Consider the following 26,899-nt stretch of genomic DNA (forward strand, 5'->3'; position numbering starts at 1 on the left):
ATTAAACACCTCCGTAACACTATCTCGATTACCAAATAACCCTGTGACGAAACGCGCCGCTCTTCTTTGGATCTTCTCTATCTCCTCCGTCAGACCGATCTGGTACGGATCCCACACTGATGAGCAATACTCAAGTATAGGTCGAACGAGTGTTTTGTAAGCCACCTCCTTTGTTGATGGACTACATTTTCTAAGCACTCTCCCAATAAATCTCAACCTGGTACCCGCCTTACCAACAATTAATTTTATTTGATCATTCCACTTCAAATCGTTCCGCACGCATACTTCCAGATATTTTACAGAAGAAACTGCTACCAGTGTTTGTTCCGCTATCATATAATCATACAATAAAGGATCCTTCTTTCTATGTATTCGCAATACGTTACGTTTGTCTATGTTAAGGGACAGTTGCCACTCCATGCACCAAGTGCCTATCCGCTGCAGATCTTCCTGCATTTGGCTACAATTTTCTAATGCTGCAACTTCTCTGTATACTACAGCATCATCCGCGAAAAGCCGCATGGAACTTCCGACACTATCTACTCGGTCATTTATGTATATTGTGAAAAGCAATGGTCCCATAACACTCCCCTGTGGCACGCCAGAGGTTACTTTAACGTCTGTAGACGTCTCTCCATTGATAACAACATGCTGTGTTTTGTTTGCTAAAAACTCTTCAATCCAGCCACGCAGCTGGTCTGATATTCCGTAGGCTCTAACTTTGTTTATCAGGCGACAGTGCGGAACTGTATCGAACGCCCTCCGGAAGTCAAGAAAAATAGCATCTACCTGGGAGCCTGTATCTAATATTTTCTGGGTCTCATGAACAAATAAAGCGAGTTGGGTCTCACGCGATCGCTGTTTCCGGAATCCATGTTGATTCCTACATAGTAGATTCTGGGTTTCCAAAAACGACGTGATACTCGAGCAAAAAACATGTTCTAAAATTCTACAACAGATCGACGTCAGAGATATAGGTCTATAGTTTTGCGCATCTGCTCGACGACCCTCCTTGAAGACTGGGACTATCTGTGCTCTTTTCCAATCATTTGGAACCCTCCGTTCCTCTAGAGACTTGCGGTACACGGCTGTTAGAAGGGGGGCAAGTTCTTTCGCGTACTCTGTGTAGAATCGAATTGGTATCCCGTCAGGTCCAGTGGACTTTCCTCTATAGAGTGATTCCAGTTGCTTCTCTATTCCTTGGACACTTATTTCGATGTCGATGTCGATAATATACTGTTAAATGACGAATTTGCCTGCTTGTTCTCAATTCCAGATAAATGGTATTCGAAGAGGAGCCACCTTAAAGTTACTACATGCATTAACAATGTACACGCCTCACTCCATACCTGATCATGCTGATAACTGCCTGTTGTCTGACAAGCATGATGTCATGTGTGAGAAATCAAATTGTGTGAGAAATGAAATTGTACCCTTGAATATGGAGAATAGTGCGAGAGGGACTCGTCCTCTCTCACTACAACGTGTGCGAGTCCAGGTTGTGATACATGAAATATGACGTATGAAACTGGGATTCTGGCTAAGAGTCGTACGGGTTAGGATGACCGCTCGTGTAAAGTGGATTATCAGGTTCATGCCCTAGTGTGGCGTAAATTTTCATTTTCTTCATTCCATTATTCAGCTGAAGGTTGTCTACATTCACAATTGTGAATACATTTCATATATTACTCACCTGTCTGCACACACGGTACAACTTGGTCAAATATGGACACGTAGAGATGCCCTGTGGCACTTGGGATATTCGTGGCGTAGGCAGACTGTGATTATTTGTTGGGTTTTCAACTTGGTGGTATCTTCCCATTTTGCCCAGAATCGTTCAATCGGAACGCAAGATGCGCATAAATTCGGTTGTGTACAGCATACTGTTTGGAGCTCAAAGGATTCAGCGCTTCTCGTCTCGTCTTCTACGTGGGGAGCACACTAGTAACAAGTACGAAATCATTTATACGTTATATGCGCAAGATGGCAGGTTTGGCGAGCATCGTCGGCGCATTGCAGTTACTTTGACACGAATGAGCTCCAAAAAGCGACTAGTTTCTGAAAAAGTCATGACTGTTTTGCGATGCTAAATCTGGGTCTTTCTCCACCTTTTCAGTTGCTTTACGACTTGTGGTGATCCGAATATACTTCAATAACAAGCCTCTGTTACATTACCGGCAGCTCTCCCAACTATAAATGATGTTTTATTTTGTGGTGAGTGTTAATTATATGGCGTGACTCTAACATTATGCACTAAAGGGAATTAAACGTAATCCATTCGGAATGTGTATTCACAGTCACCATGGCTGAATTGTATACTTAACTTCTTTTTCAGTTATATGAGACTTCAATTTTATTTGTTGATGGAAATTCGTTATCCTTTATCTCTTTCCATGGTTTGCTAATTCTGTCATGTGTAACCGCATCCATTTTGGAATTTCAAAACTTGGTCGCATGGGACAACGTATCTATTGAATATGCACCGTATTTTGCATAAGGATTCCATTGTGCCCAAGAGTGTTCCTTTTTTCAGCATATAAAATAAGTTTAATGCCGATGCTGCACTTCGAGACTGCAAAAAAAATGGGTCAAATGGCTCTGAGCACTGTGGGACTTAACATCTGAGGTCATCAGTCCTCGAGAACTTAGAACTACTGAAACCTAACTAACCTAAGGACATCACACACATCCATGCCCGAGCCAGGATTCGAACCAGCGGCCGTAGCAGTCGCGCAGTTCCGGACTGAAGCCCCTAGAACCGCTCGGCCACTCGAGACTGCACTTCGAGACCATGCGACAATGGAGATGACATATGTGGAACACGTAACTTTGGTCAGTAGGAATTATACTGTCACTTTATTACCTGTTTATTAATGAATACTGGAGCGAATTGAACCTGTGAGCTGCATTTATCTCACTTTTAGTCCAGGCAGACTGAGTAGCTTCCCTTGCCATTGCACCTTGCGGATTCCGCAGCTCGTGGTCGTACGGTAGCGTTCTCGCTTCCCGCGCCCGGGTTCCCGGGTTCGATTCCCGGCGGGGTCAGGGATTTTCTCTGCCTCGTGACGACTGGGTGTTCTGTGATGTCCTTGGGTTAGTTAAGTTTAAGTAGTTCTAAGTTATAGGGGACTGATGACCATAGATGTTAAGTCCCATAGTGCTCAGAGCCAGAGAGCACCTTGCGGAAGCTTTGCTTGCAGGTTATTGCTTAATGGAAAGTCAGACCGCGTCTTCCATGAATTATATATCCTGTTTGTGGGTAATTATCAGGACATGAACAGTGCTAACATCTCTGGATGAGCACTTGCGATTAGTTCAGGAAAGAGTGCCAGCTTTAAACTTGTAGGCTTATGGTTAAGGGATTTGTAGGTAAAAGATTAATATAGAGGTTGGAGTAAAGTTTTGAGATGTGTAAGATACATGAAAGTTCACTGCAACAGAGTAGAAGGGAATGTAGTAAGTTCGTACACGATTATAGCGAGAAGTAGTGGATAGACAAGGTAGGCGAAGCGGAGTGCATGGCTTTCGAAGATTTGGAACCGTAGATCATGAGAGAGGATTGATCTGATTAAGCCAATTTAGAAATCGAATATTGTACACGGATGCAACACATATATTTGGCGATTAGTAGTTTTAGCAGATTCAGAATATAGTTAGTATCTGCTGTTTCCCTGTTAAGTTATGGTGGAATGATAGTCCGAAGTATTTTATTCTGTAAGTTAAGTGGATAGGCTGATTGTATGTGGTCAGATAGAAATACAGAGGTGGGAATTAGAGGTGCATCGTCCTATAATGGCACATGAATCTTGTAAGCGTTGATTGTGAAGATAATTTTTTCCATCACGGAGGATACAGATCGACACCGAATTGAAGACATTGGAGTTATTCCTGGAGGGTGCGGTATGAGGCTTGAACGGCGGCAGACATTGATGTCAGCATTTATTAAACACTATGAGCGTCTTCTTATCCATTGTGCATATTGTACCAGGTCTTTGAACACTAATTCATAACTTACCGTTGCTTAGAACTAATGAGGTTTCCTGCGACTACTCGAAATTACTAATGCTACAAACAGGCTCACAAACCCAGTAGCAATTGAGACTGTATCTTTCTGTGAGACTTCGCACATTGCCACAGTTCTGTGTGTCTGTTGCGTAGTTGCATCCTCCGCCTACAGAGGTTATTTTCGAAACGGTCGTTCTAACAAGGTGGAGAGTACGAAACTCGCAGAAAGGATTACGTTCGTTAGCTGCGTTAATGGCTGCGCATTTGAAAGAGCCTGTACTAACAAGCTGTCGATGATACTTTTGAAAGTTTGAAAGAAGGGCGTGAACAGGTGAGTGTAACGACTCGAGCGACATACAGCAGAAAGTCGAGACCAAGTAAATTAGCATTATTAGCAGTTAGAAAAGGGTGTTACGAGCTTTGTGAGCGACTGGCACGGCTGACTGCACACAACGAAACTCTGAAGCTGCCACTGCTCTTGTTTAATGTGCAACACGCACCTAGTTTTTGAAGTCTGTCTTCAGTTAGACAATTACCTTATTCCGGTTTGCTACTGTGGAACTGAACAGTATTTCATTAAAAAGCTTCTGTGTGTACTGTCATGTCATTACGCAAAGTAGTAAGATGTGCGGCATTGCAACAGGACTGGCAGTATGTCTCAATTAGAACTACTAGAAGAGGTGTCTCTTTCATTGGACAAAGAGGTTGCTTTGGGCAATGCAAGAGCTAATATTTCAGTTTCGATTCTCAGAAACCAATAGGCACAGGTCCTACAGCATTACTTTTAACCGTAAATCGTAGCATAAAATTTATCCCAACGTTGTTTTATTGATCTGTGTTCAAACCAGTGAAGTAAATACAGTTACATACTGTCAGCAGAGCATTAGCAGACACTTGTAAGTGCATCAAGTTGGATACTATTTCACGAAGAACGAGTAGCAAAACCTTAAAACTTTGACAGCGCAAAACTTCACTAGCATTCACGTCGCAATCTAAAGTTCATTATCAGTAGACGTATCGCGACAAGTGAAGAAATGTTCGTCACATAATTAAAATCAGATAAACAATGCAGAAAAATCATTTTAGTTCACAGCTGCTTACAAACAAAGTTAGAGTTGGCGTTAACACAAAACAATCAGTCGGTAAAAGCGACTTGAAATTCATAAGTTCTCACCGAATTCAAAGTTATGAAATATTTCTAAGTATTCAACTCGCGATCACCAAAATATTCTGCGTCCCACTAACACAGTCTACTCAAACCCTACAAAAGACCTTATGAAACTGACGGACACCGACAAGAAGGCAGCGAAATGTGCTGCGCAAGCTGTTTTAAAGACAGTGTCACATGACCACTGCACTATACAACATGTTTACTTTCGACATAGCGACCATTTACGAAGTTTGAGTGTAAGTTGCACAAATACAGATATTACAAAATATATAATCAATATTCTGGGTCCATTTGGGACCTCGTTATGAAAAGTTTGAATCAAAATTTGGTAATAATGAATTCTTGCTACATCAAGCGCTGCATTGTATCTCTATAGAAAACATCAACTATAAATACAGTGAAAACGCTGTATTATAGTTAATTAAATACAGGAACCAGTTGTATAAGGAGCTGGGATAGTCAGATGTGTCTCACAAAAGGAAAAAAAAAAAACACACACACACACAAACAAATACCGTCCGAACAGATCTTGAAGGCCCAACGGTACCGAATGGCCGTGCAATCGTCAGCCCTTAGGCGCCATCGGATGCGTATATTGAGGGATGGTGGGCACAACTGCATGTTCCTCCTGCCGTGCACGTCTCTGAAGGCATATTTCACCCCTGTCATTTATGGCCTGTGGTGCATCAGATTTCTCTCTTCGCCAGTTTTGAATTGCACCATATTGCCGTGCGCAATATATTTTAAACACCACGTGAACTGTTTACAAACTAAACAGTTTCCGAAATGCTTCCACGCTTAGCCCAGAGCCAATGATCGTGCCCCTTTTTGACGTCAGATTAATCGCTCCGTTTTGAGATTATTACAACGACTGCACTGTTTATCGTGTTCCCCGACATGCTTTATATACCCTCCACTACTAGTGCTGTCACGTGCCGTCTGTGAGTAGTCATTGCACGTTCATGTCGAACATAGGCGATGGTTACAACATTAATGTGCCTGGATGGTGCGCTCGCTTGTAATTTCATACCGTTACGGTCACATTTCAGGTGCCTCGTGCAGGGTGTATGTCCTTACATAGCTTCTCTACAGTGCTGTTACATGACAAACAATGCGACACAGCTTCCTCACGCAACATCCAAAAACTCATGTCCCTAACGTTACCATATTTAGATAGCATCTCTACAGTGTTGTTATATGTCAAACAATGCGACACAGTTTCCTGACACAACATCCAAAAACCCAAGTACGTGACGTTACCATATTTAGGTGTCATATCAGAGAAAATAGCCAAGCTATTTAGAAAAACAGAAATCAGGATCACCTTTGGCACCAAAAACAACTTAAAAAAGACACGGATAAATGACATCTCTCATCCAACAGAGAAACTTAACAAAGCAGGAATTTACAAAATTACATGCAGTCAATGCAACAAATATTACATTGGCCAAAAGGGAAGAAATTTTAAAACCCGATTGAAAGAACACATTGACTGTTTCAGTCTAGGCAAACCGTATAAATCAGCTACAGCGAAACATATAAATGAACCAGGCACAGTGTTACAACTGACAACGATGTCAAATTACTACATAATTTTGAAAAGTATTGGAAAATGGACTTCTTGGAAAAAAAAGGAAATATTCATCCATGGCCTCATGGGGAATTACGAGATCCTGAATGAAATGACAGACTCCCAAATTCACATTTCTTTTCCAGTTTCACTACAGTACTCTTAGAATAATAGATACATAATGTTGTGGACTGGCAAGACAGCCAATCCTCTGTGACGGGTAGCCGAAAGGCACGCGTTTAAACTCACGCAGGATGGCGTGAGGTCTGGAACAGGAAAAGTAATTGAGACTAACAAGTAAAGTACGTAGCTTCTTGAATACTTAACTTTAATCCATAATTGGTGAACATCAGTCTGAGGGTACATGCATCACAAGATAAACAGCAAATGATAATGGCGCCTTGCTAGGTCGTAGCAAATGACGTAGGTGAAGGCTCTGCTAACTATCGTCTCAGCAAATGAGAGCGTAATTTGTCAGTGAACCATCGCTACCAAAGTCGGCTGTACAACTGGGCCGAGTGCTAGGATGTTTCTCTAGACCTTCCGTGTGGCGGCGCTCGGTCTGCAATCACTGACAGTGGCGACACGCGGTCCGACGTATACTAACGGACCGTGACCGATTTAAAGGCTACCACCTAGCAAGTGTGGTGTCTGGCGGTGACACCACACATAACATGACAGTCGTTTAACACTAGCTCCAGCAATAGCTTAGAAATGTGTAAAATAAGTAGTTTATATCGGCCGGCCGCTGTAGGCGAGCAGTTCTAGGCGCTTCAGTCTGGAACCACGCGACCGCTACGGTTGCAGGTTGGAATCCTGCCTCGGGCATGGATGTGTGTGATGTCCTTAGGTTAGTTAGGTTTAATTAGTTCTAAGTTCTAGGGGACTGGTGACATCAGATGTTAAGTCCCACAGTGCTCAGAGCCATTTGAACCATTTTTATATCATGAAGAGTTCAGTAAAATTGTAACAGGTGCTCAATTTGTAATGTAATTTGTCAACCTACATCTGTAATACGATAACAAGACGTGCAGAAGACATGCAAATATCTGACACTATATAGATGGACAAATCAATAGTCAAATTGAAACCAGCTGTATTTCGACCGTCATCTTGTCCACCACACTACAGATTCGTTTGTGATCGTGTTTCCAAGTTACTGCTATGTTAGTGACAATTTGTGAGCAGTGACCAAGAGATCGTGTTTCCAAGTTACTGCAATGTTAGTGACAATTTGTGAGCAGTGACCAAGAGATCGTGTTTCCAAGTTACTGCTATGTTAGTGACAATTTGTGAGCAGTGACCAAGAGATCGTGTTTCCAAGTTACTGCTATGTTAGTGACAATTTGTGAGCAGTGACCAAGAGATCGTGTTTCCAAGTTACTGCTATGTTAGTGACAATTTGTGAGCACTGACCAAGAGAGCCACGGAAATGGAAACACCTCAGCGCATCACAAAGAGACTGCCATGCCAGGAGAACATAGTGAGTGACTGTTACAAAACATTTTCGTGCAAACATCAGTCCAGCTTCCAGAGTCACATCACTTCTTAATAAGTTTTCTCTTCTTCCACAGCATTTATGGGAAGACTACGTAACATCAGTGTGACCTTATTGTAAAGTTGTTTTTGTAATGCCATTTAGCCTGAAGATGAGGTATTCCCTGGAAACATGTCGCTAAATAAATAATACAATAGTTGACAATGTTTGTGACTGGTAGCGGTAGTTTGAAAAAAAGGAAAAAAAAAACTTTACATATTTTTTCAGACAGTCACGGTCGAAAAGTAATGAAAATGGCTTCAAAAGTTACAGGAGTTGTTCCATATATTTATTGAATGTACACCTTCAATGTTCTGATTTGGTGCAGCGGGAGGAGATATAATTAAGGCTGAGTGAGGATTTATATATGTGCTGTTAATACTGACAATAAAAATCTTAAACATTTTAATGTTGTTGCAACTAGGCAAATGAAGCATGTTTATTGATAATAAATAAAGCGCTTGCCTTTTCTACCCATCAATTTACACGTGTTCGATACCAGGAGTTTACTTAACTGTAACATTATTCCACAACAAGTGAGACATAGGAAGCAGTTTTTCAGATACAACACACACACGCACACACAGAATTCATATTTATACACTCTTACTAATCATATTTCGTTAAGTGAAGGTATCGCTCGGCCACGAAGAAGCACAGGCATAGATCTGAAGAATTTGTGTAAATTTCGTGCAGCTATGGCTGGAAGATAGTAGTTAAGGGCCCGATTGTAGCATCGGATGGCAAGCGAGGGTGATGATGTTATTTAGCAAACGATTCTCTGAGGCAGGTTTACGACGCCGCTGTCAGAGCGAGAAGGTACGGCCCATCGCGCACTGTTTACAGGCGGGAAATAATCAGGGCAGCTGTGAACTCCCCTCTCTGCTAAACCATACCTCTCGGTCGTTCTGAGATATTGCTACCGCTGACGTCGTGGGTTTGCAATGATATGGTGTCAGGAAATGGTTGTTTCGCTTTCCAGTACAATACGTTGTGTCATAAACTGTTCGTCCACGTCCAACACTACGTTTTGGTGACAGAGTTGGTTTTGGGGAGTGGTGACTGAGGCAGTAGCACTTGTAATTTGCATGGTACCAGCTCACCAGAATGTAGTGCTGTGAGCCTAAGTTTTATATACGTTACTTTGGATGTTCGCACTCGTTATCTGAGTAGGTTGTGTGAGATAGCCTACAAGATGCTTAAAGATACTTTTCGAAAGCCAGAGGAACCCGTCGACTCATCTTTGTTTAGAGGTGACGGTGGACGTGACAATGTATTGCCAGTGCGGTGTTTATTTTGAAATCTGTCTGGGCAAGAGTTGCCGTCTGCCACCGCTGTAGTAGCTGTTTATTCTGTATGGAGGAGTACTGGTCATCCGTCTAACTATTGTACTGAGTGTAGATGGCCGATGGTACGCCAGAGCAATTAATTTGTGATTATTTTTTTTTTTGTAGCCTGAAATGGGAGTTTGTGTTTAATCTTAAGAAAATAGTTGAATAAAGGTGGATGTAGATACGCAAAATGGTGGAAACATGTGCTGCTACCTAGGATGAAGTTTCTGCTTTTACTCGGCAAATGGTTCAAATTGCTCGAAGCACTATGGGACTTAACATCTGGGGTCATCAGTCCTCTAGACTTAGAACTACTTAAACCTAACTAACCTAAGGACATCACACACATCCGTGTACGAGGCAGGATTCGAACCCGCGATTGTAGCAGCAGACCTGCTGAAACGCCTAGAACCGCTCGGCCACAGCGGACGGCCTAACTCGGCTAGTGCAAGAGTTAACAGAGCAATCTGGAAGCCGGAAGCAGAGAAATTTCGAACTTAATCGTCAGTTAGAGTCTTGTAAACAGAGTCACGCAATCAGAACCGAGGGGAAGTAAGTCAGGACTGAGAGTGCCTTCTGTTCCGTATGACCCGGCAGTGGTCGCGCTGGTTAATCCCTTCTCGGAGAGGGAAGGCGTGACTATTTTCATGAAGGATGTTTTACACGCCGCGGATGCGCATGGTTGGTAAGATGAAGTAACCATGTGTGTTGCTAGTTTGTGTTTGGCGGTGGTCACAAAAGCATATGTTGTCTACTACGAGAAACTGAATAAAGCACATACGTTCCACGAGTGGGCGGCTGGATTTTGCCACCGCTACCAAAAGCAGAACATCGCGCAATTTTTTCGGAAGAAATTCACGTTGTAACGGTAAGGTGAAGTTTCCTAACATAAACGGTAAGGTGGGGTTGGATCAGACCCCACCCTCCAAATATCGCTTTTTCAGGGTAAAATAAAAAATGAATAATGGGAAAAAAGTTTCATTATCATTTAAACACATATAATATTTGTTATAACAACAATGTTTTTTCATTTTTATAGTCAAGTAAGAATATAAAGTACTTTGGACAAAAATAGGAATTTGATTACAAAACAATATCTTAATAGAAATATTCTCTATAAAATTATTGAAAATATAATAAAAATCTATAGATTTAGTCGTCAACTAGGAACTTGAGTGCTTTAGAAATTCTAAAGATAGGAACTAAATGAGAAAAATCTCTTACTAATTGTAGAAAATAATTATAGTGTCAGCAGTTTCTAAATATTAAGTTCTCAATAATAAATGTCTTTGTACACATAATGTAATAGGAACAAATAATAAATGTATTATGTTAGCCTGGAAACGATCACACACAGCCCTGAAAATACTTATTTGGCACAATGTATCAAATCACAGTTTCTTTACAGCCAGGGCATATAATAACTTTATGCTTCCCACATATACAACGATTACACTTACTACAAAAGGCATTCCCCTTCCTATCTTTTGATCTGTTACAAAAATCACATCTTCTTTTCATTAGTGGATGTGGTTGGGTAGGTTTGTCTAATTCGATTGGTTCTTTTTCTAAAAGTTTTCCAGTAGACGAACGGAGCTCACGGGGAAGATGTGTGTTATTCAACCTCTTTTCCATAAGAGGTTTTGTCGAAGAGAGCGCCGGATTTGGAGAAATGATATTCTCGCGTCATTTGAAAAGGTGTCCATTTTGCTTTTGTAAATGATAAACTGTTTGTAGCAGCGATGTCTAAAATAGCGTAAAAGTACCGCATGGGCTATCTTCTCGATTTTCTTTTTGTGGTCCAACTGTGGCAAAGCATATCTAATACATCGACCCCTCCTGTAGTTAGTTCTGCGGTTAAAGGCGCTACAGTCTGGAACCGCAAGACCGCTACGGTCACAGGTTCGAATCCTGCCTCGGGCATGGATGTTTGTGATGTCCTTAGGTTAGTTAGGTTTAACTAGTTCTAAGTTCTAGGGGACTAATGACCTCAGCAGTTGAGTCCCATAGTGCTCAGAGCCACTTGAAACATTTTTGAACCTTTAGTTAGATTGTAGGACTCCACAATTTCAGGCTTATTTGATTTTTCATTTATCTCTCCAGAGAAGTGCGTAGACGATATCAATAAAACTTTTTTATTTTTCTTGGGGGTATATGACACCAAAGTTTTGTCGACCTGATACATACATGTTGAAGAGCCTACTGGAGCGGAAAGTAGCATTGATGGTGGTATTTGCGGTTTGTTCCTCCTCGATGTACCTACAAGTGTGAATTTCTTTTGGAGGAGGGCGTCGGTCACCTCCAGCGAGGAGAACCAATTGTCCGCTGTAATGTTTCTATTAGAACCCCTGATAGATTCCGTCAGGCGCAATACATACTGGGCAGGTAAAGGCAAATCTCCAGGTCTCCTCTTTATTCTGTTGTCCTTGCCAGTGTATGGAATGCCACGCTAGAAATAGAATGTCCTTGCGTCGCATAGTGACATAATTTTCAACCCATATTTGTCGGGTTTCGATGGGATATGTGTTTTGAGTGGACAGGCACCTCGAAAACTTAGTAGAGTCTCATCTACTGTGACATATTTAGATGGACTATAATTTTTTTCACTGTTAGATTCAAACATGTCACACACTTCTCTGAAAGCCATAAGTTTGTCGTTGATTTTTCTGGCCCCTCTGGTGGCTTTATCATAGAAGCGGAGATTTTCTAGAAGAAATGCAAACCTTTCCTTGCACATAGTGCAACGGAATACCGGAGGTCCATAGGTTGCTGAGAACATCTCATCTACACTCAGCATAGAAATTTTTAGGACACCACTCGTGAAGAGAAGGCCCATCAACCCTTTCATTTCAACGCTCTCTGTTGTGAATGAAACCACTGGACCGTAATGTACTTTTGCCTAGATTTCTCGACTTCAAGGTTTGTGTACAAAACAACTTTTTCCATATTTTTCGAATCCATAAATAATAAAAATATTTCCAATTCACTAGTGACCCCCCTTGCTTCCCCACGTGGATCAGGAAATGAGTAATAATATTTGACACTGGTGTCCTAGAAAATTTTGAAGGATGGATTTGTTGGTCCATATTGTCTCTAAGTCTTTACCCAGCTCAAAATTTCTCTCATCATCCACATGTGACTGAGAATTGTCAAACTCGACTGCTCCTGCCGCACAATGAAGTACATCATCTCCGTCATCAGTATTACGTAATGCATCATCCTCGGTTTCTGAACAGTTTTCTGCATCGATATTGTCGCCATCCTCTGACTCAGCCTCCTGTCGGAGAAACTCGTTGTATTTCTCCTCAGGAGTTCTAAGGAGTTGATGAGCCATTTTAGTAAGATACTAGAAGAGAAAACAAAACTTAGATGCAATATAAACATCAATATGGGGTTGAATCCCCGCACAAAAGAAACTAATAAGTGTGACGTAAACAGTAAGGTGGGGTCGGATTTAACCCGAGCGCGGGTATTGTAGGTTTCGGATAGAGAGGGTAGGTCACTCACCAGACTGACGTGGCCTCCTCGGCGTTCTCGGGACGACTGGCTGGCAGGGTAGCTGGAACCACAGCGCTCTCAGAAAAGGGAGCGGGGGTTATAAACAAAACAGACTCGCTGGTGTCGGATCCTACCCCAACCTTACCGTTAGAGGGTTAAGCACGTTGTTTATGCAGGTTGACGAGTCTGTGGAAGCTTTCTCGGGTAGAATCCGTAAGCCAAAAGCAAAGACATACGTTCAGATCCAGAATGCAGAAGCTAATAGGGTAGGCGGAGAATAGTGTGGAAGATGTTTACTTGGTTGATATACCCGCTTAAATGTCACGGAGGATACGGATGGAGAACCTAGAGGACTTACAGTCAGTTGTTAGGATCTAAACACTTACAGACGAGGTGGATATGGCCACAAAGCAGAGAGTGGACCACCGCGGGATCGCTTTTTAAATCGAGCCGCCTGAAGATACGCCGAAACAGCGTTTACCGTCCCAGCAGGACATTTTCATTACATACACGTGCCATTTGGACTTAAGAACGTACCGGAAACTTTTCAGCTTTTCAACGGTTGGTAGATGGGGTACTGAGAGGATGAAAGCCAGAAACTTGGCTGGTCTATCTCAATGATATAACTGTCTATTCAATGGATTTGCCGGAGCATTTGACACATTTGCAGGATGTCTTTATTAGACTACGATCGGCACGTTTAATGTTAATTGTGGACGAGTGCCATTTTGTGCAAACTCAAGTAACTATCTGGGGCACATGATTAGTGAGAATGACGTACTGATCGATCCTCGTCTCATAGACGCAGTTCAAAATTATCCGATACCACAAGCAACTAAGTTCACTGGCCTGTGCAGTTACTATAGATGATTCCTGAAGAACATTATAAAAATAGCCGGTCTGCAACAGATTCCACAGCAGCTCCAATAAATCCTGCATACTTGTCGATTTTACAAGATTGGCGTGGCATATTCATTACGGCACACATTGTTTCAGCTGCCGTGTGTCCTTTACCAATAGCTCTCAATCAGTCAAACCACCTAACATTTACTTCAAAATAATTAGCTTTACACTTACCAGAATACCAAAATGAATGAGTATATTTGCAACTAGCACAATTAGTGATACGTTTCCCGGCTACTCAATTAGATACCTTACTGTCTTCATGTGTTACTTTTTGAGAGACTTACCAATCTATTCCTAGGAAAACCTTCAGTGATTACTTCCTCACCCCGCTTCCGGCCCTACACACATGTAACTAGGTGCCTCGTGACTACATCATATAGGTTCTTCACAACATGTCAGTGACACGTGCTGCCCTGATTACTTCACTCTTGCATAGAGTGCCCACCGGGCCGTGCCTTCTTGCCTGCGACCGATGTCGTAGAACTACCTCGCAGGAAGATTTACTAAATATCAACACCTCCTGTTGTAAAATATGTGGAGGGCCAGTTCGTTTACGCTCGTCCTTGCAGACGTGCTACACACGTCACAGCTAAGTGGACGCCGCGTGAACTGGCCGCGCCGGTAGCCCAGGACACGGATGACTGCTCCCTCAAGGGCAACTTGCGGAGCACCGAAGGGAAACAGCCGTTCGCCGTCATTGTAGTGACTTCCCTGATTAAGGCAGCACCGGCCGTCTACTCAAAGCAGGTCGGTGAGTGACCGCCGACAGCTCTGCATCCGGGACGCCGTGAGTTCTCGCCCTGGCCCCGCCCATGCTTACGGCAGCTTGAAATCCGCCAGACAATGTTACCGGACAGCGGAGGCAAGCAGCCGTTTTGCTCCTCGCACCTGTACGGCTCCAAGGTGCGGCCCACCCCGCCACAGCTGTGGTACGCCCGTTCAGTGAAGTTTCAGCGGGCCGGTTGGCGGCCGAATCCGTCACCAGAGGTCGTAGATTTGCCTGCAACTTAAATAATAGATGCAGGCTGAATGGCTACACGACTGTCCGATTTGAGCCTCCAGGCTTGCTTATTTATATGTCATTCAGTCTAGACACTGAGCACGTGGTGAAGGAACCTATGGAGATATTTGGAAAGAGAAATAAAGTTCGGGGGCAGATATGAAAACTGTGAGGTTTCCCAATGACACTACAATCCCGTCAGCGATGTTGAAATACTGGGACGAGCAGGTTAACGGGATGGTTAACGACTTGATGTTATGTGATCACCGTCAACATAAGTAAATCATAGCTAGCGGAAAGTAGATGAATTAAATCATGCGATCTGTTTTTTAATTATTATTATTTGGGCAGAAAAAGAAATAACAACAGCCGAAGTAGTAAGCATAAAAACTGCATGCAGGAAACAATAAGAAATGCATTTCTCAAATGGAGAATGTTCTTAACAACGACTATACATCTAACGAGGGGAGAACGTGCATGCCACAACCCGATTTCCCAGAAACTTCGCTCACTGAAAGAGAGTGAAACTAAGCAACCACGTGCCCCAGCTTATTCGTATGCATTCGACAGTTTCTGGAAAAACGTCAATGTTTTCGAGGTATTTTAAAGATACTTTATACGTCTTTGAGTGCGCGATCTTTGCAGACGAAGTGGCGGCACAGTGGTTAGCGTCGGGGGATGTTAGTTTTGCGCCTCGTGTTCGAAACCTGATTATTACTTTTATTTTTGTTTTATGTATATTTCCATGCCTGTAGAACATACCACACAAATGTCTTCCAGTGTATACTGATATAACGTTCTCCTTTACGTCAGGTGAATCAATTAAAAAGTAGACAAAACTATTCGAAATTGTTTTTGGTGTATCTCTTGTCGTGTATCTTGATTAATAATGAGTTGCAAGCACCTGTTTCCGGAAAAGTGATGGCCGAGCGGTTCTAGGTGCTTTAGTCTGGAACCGCGCGACCGCTACAGTCACATGTTCCAATCCTGCCTCGCTCATGGATGTGTGTCATGTCCTTAGATTAGTTAAGTTTAAGTAGCTCTAATTTCTTGGGGTATGATGACCTCAGATGTTAAGTCCCATAGTGCTCAGAGCAATTTCTACCATTTGAACCGGAAAAGTGATGCGTTATACATGGTTAGCTGCGAATTTATGTCAACGTGAGAAATCTTCAGTAGTGCTAACGACATTTCTTTTCCAAAAGTGTTTCATGCGAAGAAATGTCACTGTGGCAAACCTGCCTCCGTACTATGCTTGTGGTGTTCAGAACTTTGTTCTGATTGTTTGTATGATCGGTATCCAAGGGAGTGGATCATATTTTCCTGAAGAATAGACATATGAATGAAATATAAGAATTAATATAAACTTTGATATGAGAATGAAATATCAAAACATGAGAGTTTAAAAAGATTGTAATCACTCAACATACGATACACACATACATTATATAATAAACGTGTAATACTTAAGCTGAAATCCAGTTGTAATTTTATAACAAATATAAAGGCTTTGTATCCTTAATTGGATAAAGGACATTCGTGTAGTAACCTTCTACGGACAAGGGTAAAGAGATGGAAACAATAAAACAACATAAGATAAAATAAAACAATAATCTGGTTTCGAACAGGGGGAGCAAAATTACAAAACCGCTACGCTCACCACGGAGCCAGCTTTTGGTCTGGCTATATTGCGCTGTAAAAGCCACTTGAAGCATTTCTAAAATACCTCAAAAACAGTGACTGTCGTTTTATCAGAAACGGTCGAGTATCTACGAATAAACCGAGAAACGTGTTCGCCTATTTTTAATCCGGTTCCACTGATCGAAGACCTGGGAAATCGGTGGATGGTTGGCATTAGCTGTGTTGTCCTCGTAAATGTTAGGAAGTATTTTGTCAAGACATTGTTTTTAATGCAGACTTGGCTTCAAGGGAAACGGTGAAGATTAACGTTTCAGATATGAAGAGAATCGGACACTATGGAATGTGGTGCCACAAAGCTGAATATTTGCTGGATAGCTCAGATGACGAATGAAGGGATAGCTACTGAATCGAACTGGGGAAGTGTGACAGGTATAAGACACGAATTTCCTAAAATAAGGTTTCGGTTGATGCTGGGAAAGGGCTCGTCAACTTGGTGAGACAGAAAATTTGAGGAAAGAACTGCTGAGGGAGACCGAAGCTTGAGCACGGTAAGTAGGATGAAATGGACATGAATTATAGAAGGAATGCTGACATGAAGAGGCTTGCACAGGGCAGACAAGCGTGGAGCGCTGAATCAAACTAATCTTCGGACTGAAGACCTCACAACGATAGGCTTGTGTTCTTGCTGAACATTTTGCTGAAGCATTTGTCAGCCGCCATCGGCTCACTTCAAATACCCAGAATGTCTCTCTATCACAGAGATGTCTTTACGAAGACTTTGGCTACGTCCATGACTGAAAGAACCAATACTATCGTGAATACACGAGAATACGATTCGAGGACAGGAATTTTCTGGGATGTGGCTAGCTGCATGCATGGAATTATGCATTTCTTCACATCTTTCTCATTGTCATCACATTTGTAACATCCAAGAAAGTTGGTTACATCTGAAGAGAATGTCGCTAACAAATGTTTCAGAATCACTCATCCATTCTTGGAAGTGAGTTGTAACGATCATGTTCTATCTTACGGATCTATAACCACTCTTTGATTCACTTTCGCTTAATGAACTCCGATTAGGTGTTACATAGCAACCAAAAAACCTCAAGAACTTTGCTTACTGCTTTTATGGAGACTTTCATTAGCTCCATCTCGATATGGTGAGGTGACATCGTACCTTTGTTATACTGAACATGCGGTACACTAAGAATATGTTTGCTTTATAGAGACATATTGTAAATGAGTTGCAATTTCTACACTAGGTAATGGTACTTGCTAATCTATTGACTCGGCATGTCCTATCTGGCTGCCCATCAGGACAATGATTACCATCAAATCTCGAAAGGTACACGGTTGTATTGGCGAATTTTCAAAATGTGGCGAAATACTGTTGTGCGTCTCTTTCGAAAGGGTGGAGGGGGAGGGGGGTTCGGTTCTGTAAGATCAGCTCTAGCAGTCTTTTAAATTCCCGCTATAGATGTCCAAATTTTCCTCAGAACGTGTGGTACAGCTACCTCAATGGTCAATGTGATTTTTAGGTTTTGGCATGTACTAAAGCAAAATTATTTCGTTTCAACAATGGCCACAGGGCCGAAACTGCAGAAGTAGAATGTGCCAATAAACCATTTTTCTGTCAATAGGCAACCATGATATCATGTACAAAATTTTAGATTATTATGAGTCCCACCTATGAGAAATTACAGTCACTTCTTGTCTCAGTAGTACTATGATGAAAATCAGACACTTGTAATGCAGGGTAATTTTAGAACAGGCATCTGGATGCAAGCATTAATGTGGCTCCTGACGACGGATTTGCAACAAGCGATATGGTGACTTTCTATCTCGGTTCACTTAATTGCCAGTAATCTTGCAGCCGTTATCTGAGAGCTCTTAAAACAGGTCCCTCATATTCGACTATAACATACAGGGGCCGTTCAAAAAGAAACGAGTCGGAGGCATAATTACAGAAACCAGTACCTGTAAGTTATAAGTGTTGACCGCGGCTGTTGAGACACTTGCCACCCTGTGACACAAGGTGGTGAATGGCTGTCTCGTAAAATCTCCCTGTGATAATACCACTTTTGTTCCTCTTAAAAGGGCTCTGAGGGGGAAACGATTCATGTCGGACGACGACGACCAGCTGTACGTGCGGAACTGGTTGCCATCGCAGCCCCAGGAATTTTATAAGACAGCCATTCACCGCTTTGTGTCACAGTGAGACAAGTGTCTCAACATCCAGGGTCAATACTTCTAAGATACAGAACTTGTTTCTGTGATTATGCCTCCGGCTCATTTCGTTTTGAACGCATACAATACTCCATATTAAATACATAATGTTGAGGTGCATTAATGTTAACAGTTGTTACTATGTAGTGAAGAAACAAAGCAAGATAATGAAAATATAATTAAATGAAACAACATAAAATAAACGAAATATAACTATAGACCTAGGTGATTAACAGTTACTATTCCTATAAGTGTTGGTACGCGTCTTCGAAGAGCTCGAGGTATGCTGACAAACAAAAAATATACCGACATCTAGACCTGTTGTTACTACAGAATTCTACATTGCTCCCACTTGTGCTCTGGCTATCCTCGAATCTACCCATATGCTCAGGATCATCATTGATTTTCCTTTTCTGAATTTACTTTGTAGATTTTATAAGTTCCTACCACTTCCTACTAGGGAGGTGACACTTCTTGTTAGCCTACGACTTCGGATTTATTGACGTTAGATTGATACTCGGAGCGCCCACTTGATATTAAGGACTGAAATTTGAGGAGTTGCGATTCTCATATTCGATTCGAAATTCGTTTCACTGTTGATTAAATTTTCAATTCTGTATAGTCCTTCTCTACCTGGAAATGGAAGCAACAGAAAACGACATAATCAACGGAATCTTCATTTCCGCGTACAAATATTGGTCTATTACTACATCTCACTCGATATATTAGTAGATGCATCACACCTCAAGTAGCAACTACACTCCTGGAAATTGAAATAAGAACACCGTGAATTCATTGTCCCAGGAAGGGGAAACTTTATTGACACATTCCTGGGGTCAGATACATCACATGATCACACTGACAGAACCACAGGCTCATAGACACAGGCAACAGAGCATGCACAATGTCGGCACCAGGACAGTGTATATCCACCTTTCGCAGCAATGCAGGCTGCTATTCTCCCATGGAGACGATCGTAGAGATGCTGGATGTAGTCCTGTGGAACGACTTGCCACGCCATTTCCACCTGGCGCCTCAGTTGGGCCAGCGTTCGTGCTGGACGTGCAGACCGCGTGAGACGACGCTTCATCCAGTCCCAAACATGCTCAATGGGGGACAGATCCGGAGATCTTGCTGGCCAGGGTAGTTGACTTACACCTTCTAGAGCACGTTGGGTGGCACGGGATACATGCGGAAGTGCATTGTCCTGTTGGAACAGCAAGTTCCCTTGCCGGTCTAGGAATGGTAGAACGATGGGTTCGATGACGGTTTGGATGTACCGTGCACTATTCAGTGTCCCCTCGACGATCACCAGTGGTGTACGGCCAGTGTAGGAAATCGCTCCCCACACCATGAGGCCGGGTGTTGGCCCTGTGTGCCTCGGTCGTATGCAGTCCTGATTGTGGCGCTCACCTGCACGGCGCCAAACACGCATACGACCATCATTGGCACCAAGGCAGAAGCGACTCTCATCGCTGAAGACGACACGTCTCCATTCGTCCCTCCATTCACGCCTGTCGCGACACCACTGGAGGCGGGCTGCACGATGTTGGGGCGTGAGCGGAAGACGGCCTAACGGTGTGCGGGACCGTAGCCCAGCTTCATGGAGACGGTTGCGAATGGTCCTCGCCGATACCCCAGGAGCAACAGTGTCCCTAATTTGCTGGGAAGTGGCGGTGCGGTCCCCTACGGCACTGCGTAGGATCCTACGGTCCTGGCGTGCATCCGTGCATCACTGCGGTCCGGTCCCAGGTCGACGGGCACGTGCACCTTCCGCCGACCACTGGCGACAACATCGATGTACTGTGGAGACCCCACACCCCACGTGTTGAGCTATTCGGCGTACGTCCACCTGGCCTCCCGCATGCCCACTATACGCCCTCGCTCAAAGTCCGTCAACTGCACATACGGTTCACGTCCACGCTGTCACGGCATGCTACCAGTGTTAAAGACTGCGATGGAGCTCCGTATGCCACGGAAAACTGGCTGACACTGACGGCGGCGGTGCACAAATGCTGCGCAGCTAGCGCCATTCGACGGCCAACACCGCGGTTCCTGGTGTGTCCGCTGTGCCGTGCGTGTGATCATTGCTTGTACAGCCCTCTCGCAGTGTCTGGAGCAAGTATGGTGGGTCTGACACACCGGTGTCAATGTGTTCTTTTTTCCATTTCCAGAAGTGTATTTTGCGGTACTGTCAAATCTTACCCGAAGTGGTCGTGGCAAATTTGAATGGATTTGTTCCATCAAGCTGCCTCTGAAGAAACATTTTGCAATCATAGCCAGTAACCAGTACGCTGAGGTTCACCAGTGCCTTTAGCAAAACAGCTGTTGTAGGTGATTCTCGTGATAAACACATGGATATCGTGTTACGTTAAGGGACAATATCGATTCAGCTGGGACGTGAAAAATATGAGTGAGTACACTAGATGATCGGAGGCCGTGTATCTAACGGCTAATCATTACATTAGACGAAAGTCAGTCTGACTTGGTGATTAGAAGCACTACATTTTCCCAAGCATCTGGAACAGGCTCAATGTAGTCTTCCCGCACAAATCCGACAAAAGACTTTATCAAACTGATAGACATCGATCAAAAGAGAGTGAACTGTCCTCTGCAGGCTGTTTCAAAGACTCATCCACACTACGACTACGTTATTCAATTCTCTCTCGTGTGAAAGACACATGTTAGAATTTTTGACCACATCGATTACAAAATATTTATTTCCAGATTTATTAAACGTTTATCGCTTTTTCACCTTATGCTCATTTCGGCTTCGGTCGTATAGAGCTGCACAAGAACGGCTTAAAATCGCAAAAACTAATTATTTCATTTCATTTATTTTGCTGGGAAGAAAAGTTCGGAATATCACTCGAAACCTACGGAAATTTCCATCCTATTTACGTAATTAATCACAACTACATGCAAAGCACTGCACAGGAATACTCCGCAAAAAGTGACAACTAGTCTTATCCTGCTGGGGAAAAAATTATACCACTCTAAACCTGCGACAGAAACACTCAACCTCTTCCCTACACCTACAAGCTAGGGAGAAAAACGTTCAACTGACTAGATCCGGGCACCAAACAGAGATGTCTTAAAAATAATTGTATTATCTGGAAGCAAATAGTATCTACCCCGGTTTGACGACAGAGTTTACTACACACACCTACTAAAACTCGCCCTCAGCGAAGCTGTCGCAGCTGATGGAAAAGAAAAGCATCACAGTACTGGGGGAAATTGTCGTCCTAGTAGATTGCGTTCTTATCCATATAAAATCAAAAACTACAGGATGGAGCTACTACACTAACAGTCTCGCGACCCGCGCCCGTGTCCCAGCCGAAAGTCTCGCCAAAATGCCTCGTAGGCGTAATGGCTGCTGCCAAGGCGAAAGTCCCAGCCGGCCACCGCCTGCATTGATATGGTCACGCGCCTCACCAATACAATAGCAGGTATAGAGATAACAGCATGGCTTTCCCCCAAATGCATCATGATCGTCTAAATGTATAGTGATGCAGCCGTCCCTAATGGCTATGAGGCACCGCCCTCACAGACATCAACCCCTCTCGTTCTGAGATGGAAAACACTTCGTTTGATGTGAGGTGGTACGCTCGAGCAGGGACGGGACAAGAGCCACAGTATCATATCCAACTCACCCACTTTTCTGCGCTAGATTATTTATTTAATATCATCTTGGCTCCTATAATACAGAAACTATTGAGAAACGAATATTCCTGACCATAACAAATATCCTCATTCCACAAAAATAGACAAAGTCCAGTTTAATTTAGTTTTATGAACAAAATGTTCGACTGATTAACTTGTCACGTCTGCAAAGAAATTTATGTGGAAACTCGATAGAGAAAATAGAGCAAACCGATAATTCCACTCACGAATACAGATGTCAGTGATGTAGCAAATTCCAAATAACAACCTATAATTTTGCAAAGTGAGATAACGTCTTTCTCGTATCTAGAGAACCGGCAAACGTGTTTTCCATGTGCTAGGTGCACAGACCACAATCGATCTTCTCTCAACTAAATAAAGAAGTCAAGTGTGAAGAAGCAGTCAACGAAACAATTTACACTGTAGGGAATAATGGCCCAGTGGAAACACACGTCCATATTGAATCTTGTCAAATATATACTTGATCACGAAAGCTGGCCCACACATACTAATTATTAGTTTGCTTAGAGGACTAGCAGTTAAGTCAACTACATTCCCGCATTCCAACAGTTCTCTCCATTCTTACGGTCCCTGCTGTTAGTGGGAAACGTGAATTATTCCCACCACAGGCCACGCATGGACAGAATCATCCTATGAAATCGGTCACATATATGAAGGGCTTATTTCAGTAGTGGTACAAGTCCAATTCTGTTCATTATGACATACAGAGTCCTACAGTTAAATGAGCGCTGAAAAATCTGCAGTTGAGATACCAGAAATATTCAAGCGTGTGGCTTCTTGCTAGAGGTGAACCTTTCTTTCTGCTTGTTTGGACCATTTGTCAGAAGCATTATAAACGTAAAAGTGGAGGTAATGGACTTGTACCACTATTGAAATAAGCCCTTCATATATTTGATCGCTATACATACCATTAAAACTTACGATTGCGGTTTCTGTTGAATGTCATTCGACAGTGAGTGAAGTATTGGATATACACCCTGCTGACGGCTGTGGCTCTGGAAATACAAATATCTGTACCAATCTTATGACTTGACACACTCCTCCCTTCGCCATCACAGTACTGCACGTCAAATCCATAGCTTCCCTACGAGTGGACATAGTCATTTCCTTTGCACATGTCTGAACACAAACACATATTTTATACGTCTCATGCTCAAGGTAAACCTATTACACATCCACTACCACTAAGTATAATACTTCGTCAATAACTGATTGCCGGTGATACGAAAAAACAATGACCGAAAATCAACCGTGGGTGGACCTGTCTAGTAAGTTTTCTTGCGAGTGGTACCACTGTGTCCTAGAAAGAGAGACGTAATCGTCTTACAAAAACCGAGATGTTAAAATACACAACCATCACAAGCTGTCTTGGTTCTAAAGGTAGATACAAGTACCCATGTTAAAAGCTATACCCGATTTACAAATATAAGTATAGCGTTACCTCTGAATGAAATGGTTTTGTGCCCAAACAAATACCGTGGCAGTGAATATAGATGTTGATCACTGGGGTATATACCGTAGTATCGGACCAGAAGTATGGTTACATGTTGGCCAACAGCGCAAGCCCGTAATAAAATTACCCAATTAAGAAAGTGATTCAGAAAAGGAATGTGGTATGAAACCTGTATTTTCACCCCCCTCAAGCCATCGCTGCTAGATATTGCTCCAGTGTTTGTAATGTCTCGAAGCCATGTCAGATGCTCATTGATATATCGACTGGGCTGTAGGCGAGGCTTGATTGAGAAGGATAACAATTACTGCATGATGTGCTGATTAAGTTCATAAGAAATGTACACTTGCTTTTAAGATCTCTAGAGCTACGCTGTCTGCTAGAAATGCCATCTGGGATTTGGAATCAATTCATCCCGTTCAAGCACATACCAGCGTAGGGTCCTATGGAGAAGTCCTTTAGTGATTACAGAAACTAGTGAATCATATTTCTGGCACTCTCATATCTCCGAACGAGTCACCTTTCTCGAACCTATCTGCTACAATAAAATTCCAACCACGTTTTACGTAGCCTTGCAACTGCTGCCATTTCTACAGCTTTACACATGTAATTACTCCAATTTATGTCAGAATTGAGTAGGAGTCAGGAAAATTAATCCACCACCATCTGCAGCCGATGCAGGTACAAACTAAGCTGCGTTACTGTGACAGGACTGTGTTTTGACCATTCGATGGAAGTAGGAACTGTGAGAAGGACAAGGATTTTTGCTACTGCGCAGTGGTGCATCCCCAAACTACATCCAAGTACCACAGATCCGAGTCCTTTCACATCTATCTTGACGTGCAGTACTGTGATGGCGAAGGGAGGAGTGTCATGTCATAAGATGCTATCTTCGTTATTATGTACCATCTAACAGAGAAATATTAAGAACAATAAAAGCTCCACTAACTTCATCCGATTGAGAATTCGATAAGATTTTTACCGCATCTCTCTCCACCCATAAATCGAAAACAAATGCTGCATGCATGCAGGCATCGAGCACATGTGAAGATCCTATTAAATATACAGGTATTGAGCAACTGCCCAGACCAGTTTAAAGTTAGAGGAATGTGTCACCTTTCATCACACTTGAGATATAAGTCCTCTGAGGAGTGACAGGTTTACCGTTAACGATCTTAAATGCACAGTGCTTTAAATCACATACAGAACATGTGGCTGTATACGAGTCAAAGGGAGGCTATGTCATGTGACTCATACATCCTGACAGAACAGTGGAAAAATTTACTTGCAGCAACTTCTCTCTCTCTAGAATGCATCATCAGTCTACCATTAAATCGCACCTCGTGACAGCTCCATGTCAATCGATAACCCTGCCCACTCATTCTTATCCTTTAACGCAGGTGCTTGTAAGTTTAGCGGTGGATGGTTTTCTGCCTTCCTGAAAAGCGTCAAATACTGTAGTCAACTCGTGTGTATCACTACTACCTCAACAGACATACGGTATTAACGCTGCCTCGGCGGAAAAAGTGGACACCATCCCTGATTCCCTTCACTTCCTTTGTGAAGTTTTCTTGGATTCCTCTTGCTGCCGCACACTTGCTCTCATGTTCAAATTGTTCTGCGCCAGCCAGAAGATATGCAAGTATTTCCTCAATTACACTGCATTTCGGTGTACATACCTATTCCCCTTAATTTTTGCGCTTCTATCGATTTTATGTCAGTTCTATCCATGCAATCGTGAGATAACCTCTCCTTCTGTGTACTAAAATTCCTTGTAAATGTAATACAGCTGCCGACACCTATCCCAAATGCACTGATCAGGTGTAGTATAGCATTGTACTCGATTGTATCCAGTCACCTCAACATTTGGAGAGCTTTTCGTTTGTTTTCTGTATGACTTTCGCCTAGGCGCCAGCCAGCACGTCCGCAAGGCATTTTGGCAAGGCTTTCGGCTGGGGCACTGGAAAGCACAGGGGCCGCAAGACTGTCAGCGTAGTAGCTGCATCCCATAGTTTGTGACTGTATACGGACGATTTCCCCCAGTACTGTGATGCTTTTTTTCCCATCAGCTGTGATAACGTGTATTTGCTTTGGTTAGGGCGACTTTTAGTAAGTGTGTGTAGCGAACTCTGACTTCAAACAGGGATAGATGCTATTTTCTTGCAGATAATATACTGTTTTACACTCATTTCTGTCAAACACTAGGATCTAGTCAGTAGAACGATTTTTCCCCTAGATGGTAGGGGTAGGGTAGAGTTTGAATGTTTCTGCCGCTGGTTTCGAGTAGTGTAATTTGTTTCCCAGCAGGATAAAACTAGTTGTCTGTTTTAGCGGAGTACTATGCATATAGCTGTGTAATAAGGGCGGATCTTTGTGATTAATTATGTGACTAGGATGGATATTTATAAATTTGGAATGGGATCTCGAAATTTTTTTCCCAGCGGGATGAGTTGTATGATATATTTCGTTTTTGAGATTTTAAGAGGTTCTTGTGCAGTGATATGCATATAGTTGTGAAATTAGGACCGATCTTAGTGATTTATGAAGTTATTAGGTTGGATAATTGAGATTGTTTGTTGAGCAAAATAAAGAAATTACACAAGCCTAAGCTTCCTCTCCCGTATGTGGACATTTTCCATGTGCTAGGGGCTGCACTTAGGCTTTCCATTCAGTCGAATCAGTGTTCAAGTCGCCGATCAGTTGCGCTTTTTATGTGCACTAAGTCTTTGAGCACTGAATTATTTTCGGGTGTTTATGCATTGTGAGCGTGTTCGCAGGCATTATTTCGGTGATGTACGAGTTGTTTGCAAGTCTGTATGTTGTGTAGTGCACGTCTGTTTGGTAATTTATAAGTTTCTTGGGTTTCTTCACAGCAGGGTA

The sequence above is a fragment of the Schistocerca piceifrons genome, chromosome 1, assembly GCF_021461385.2.
Source record: "Schistocerca piceifrons isolate TAMUIC-IGC-003096 chromosome 1, iqSchPice1.1, whole genome shotgun sequence".
In the NCBI taxonomy this organism is placed as follows: domain Eukaryota; kingdom Metazoa; phylum Arthropoda; class Insecta; order Orthoptera; family Acrididae; genus Schistocerca; species Schistocerca piceifrons.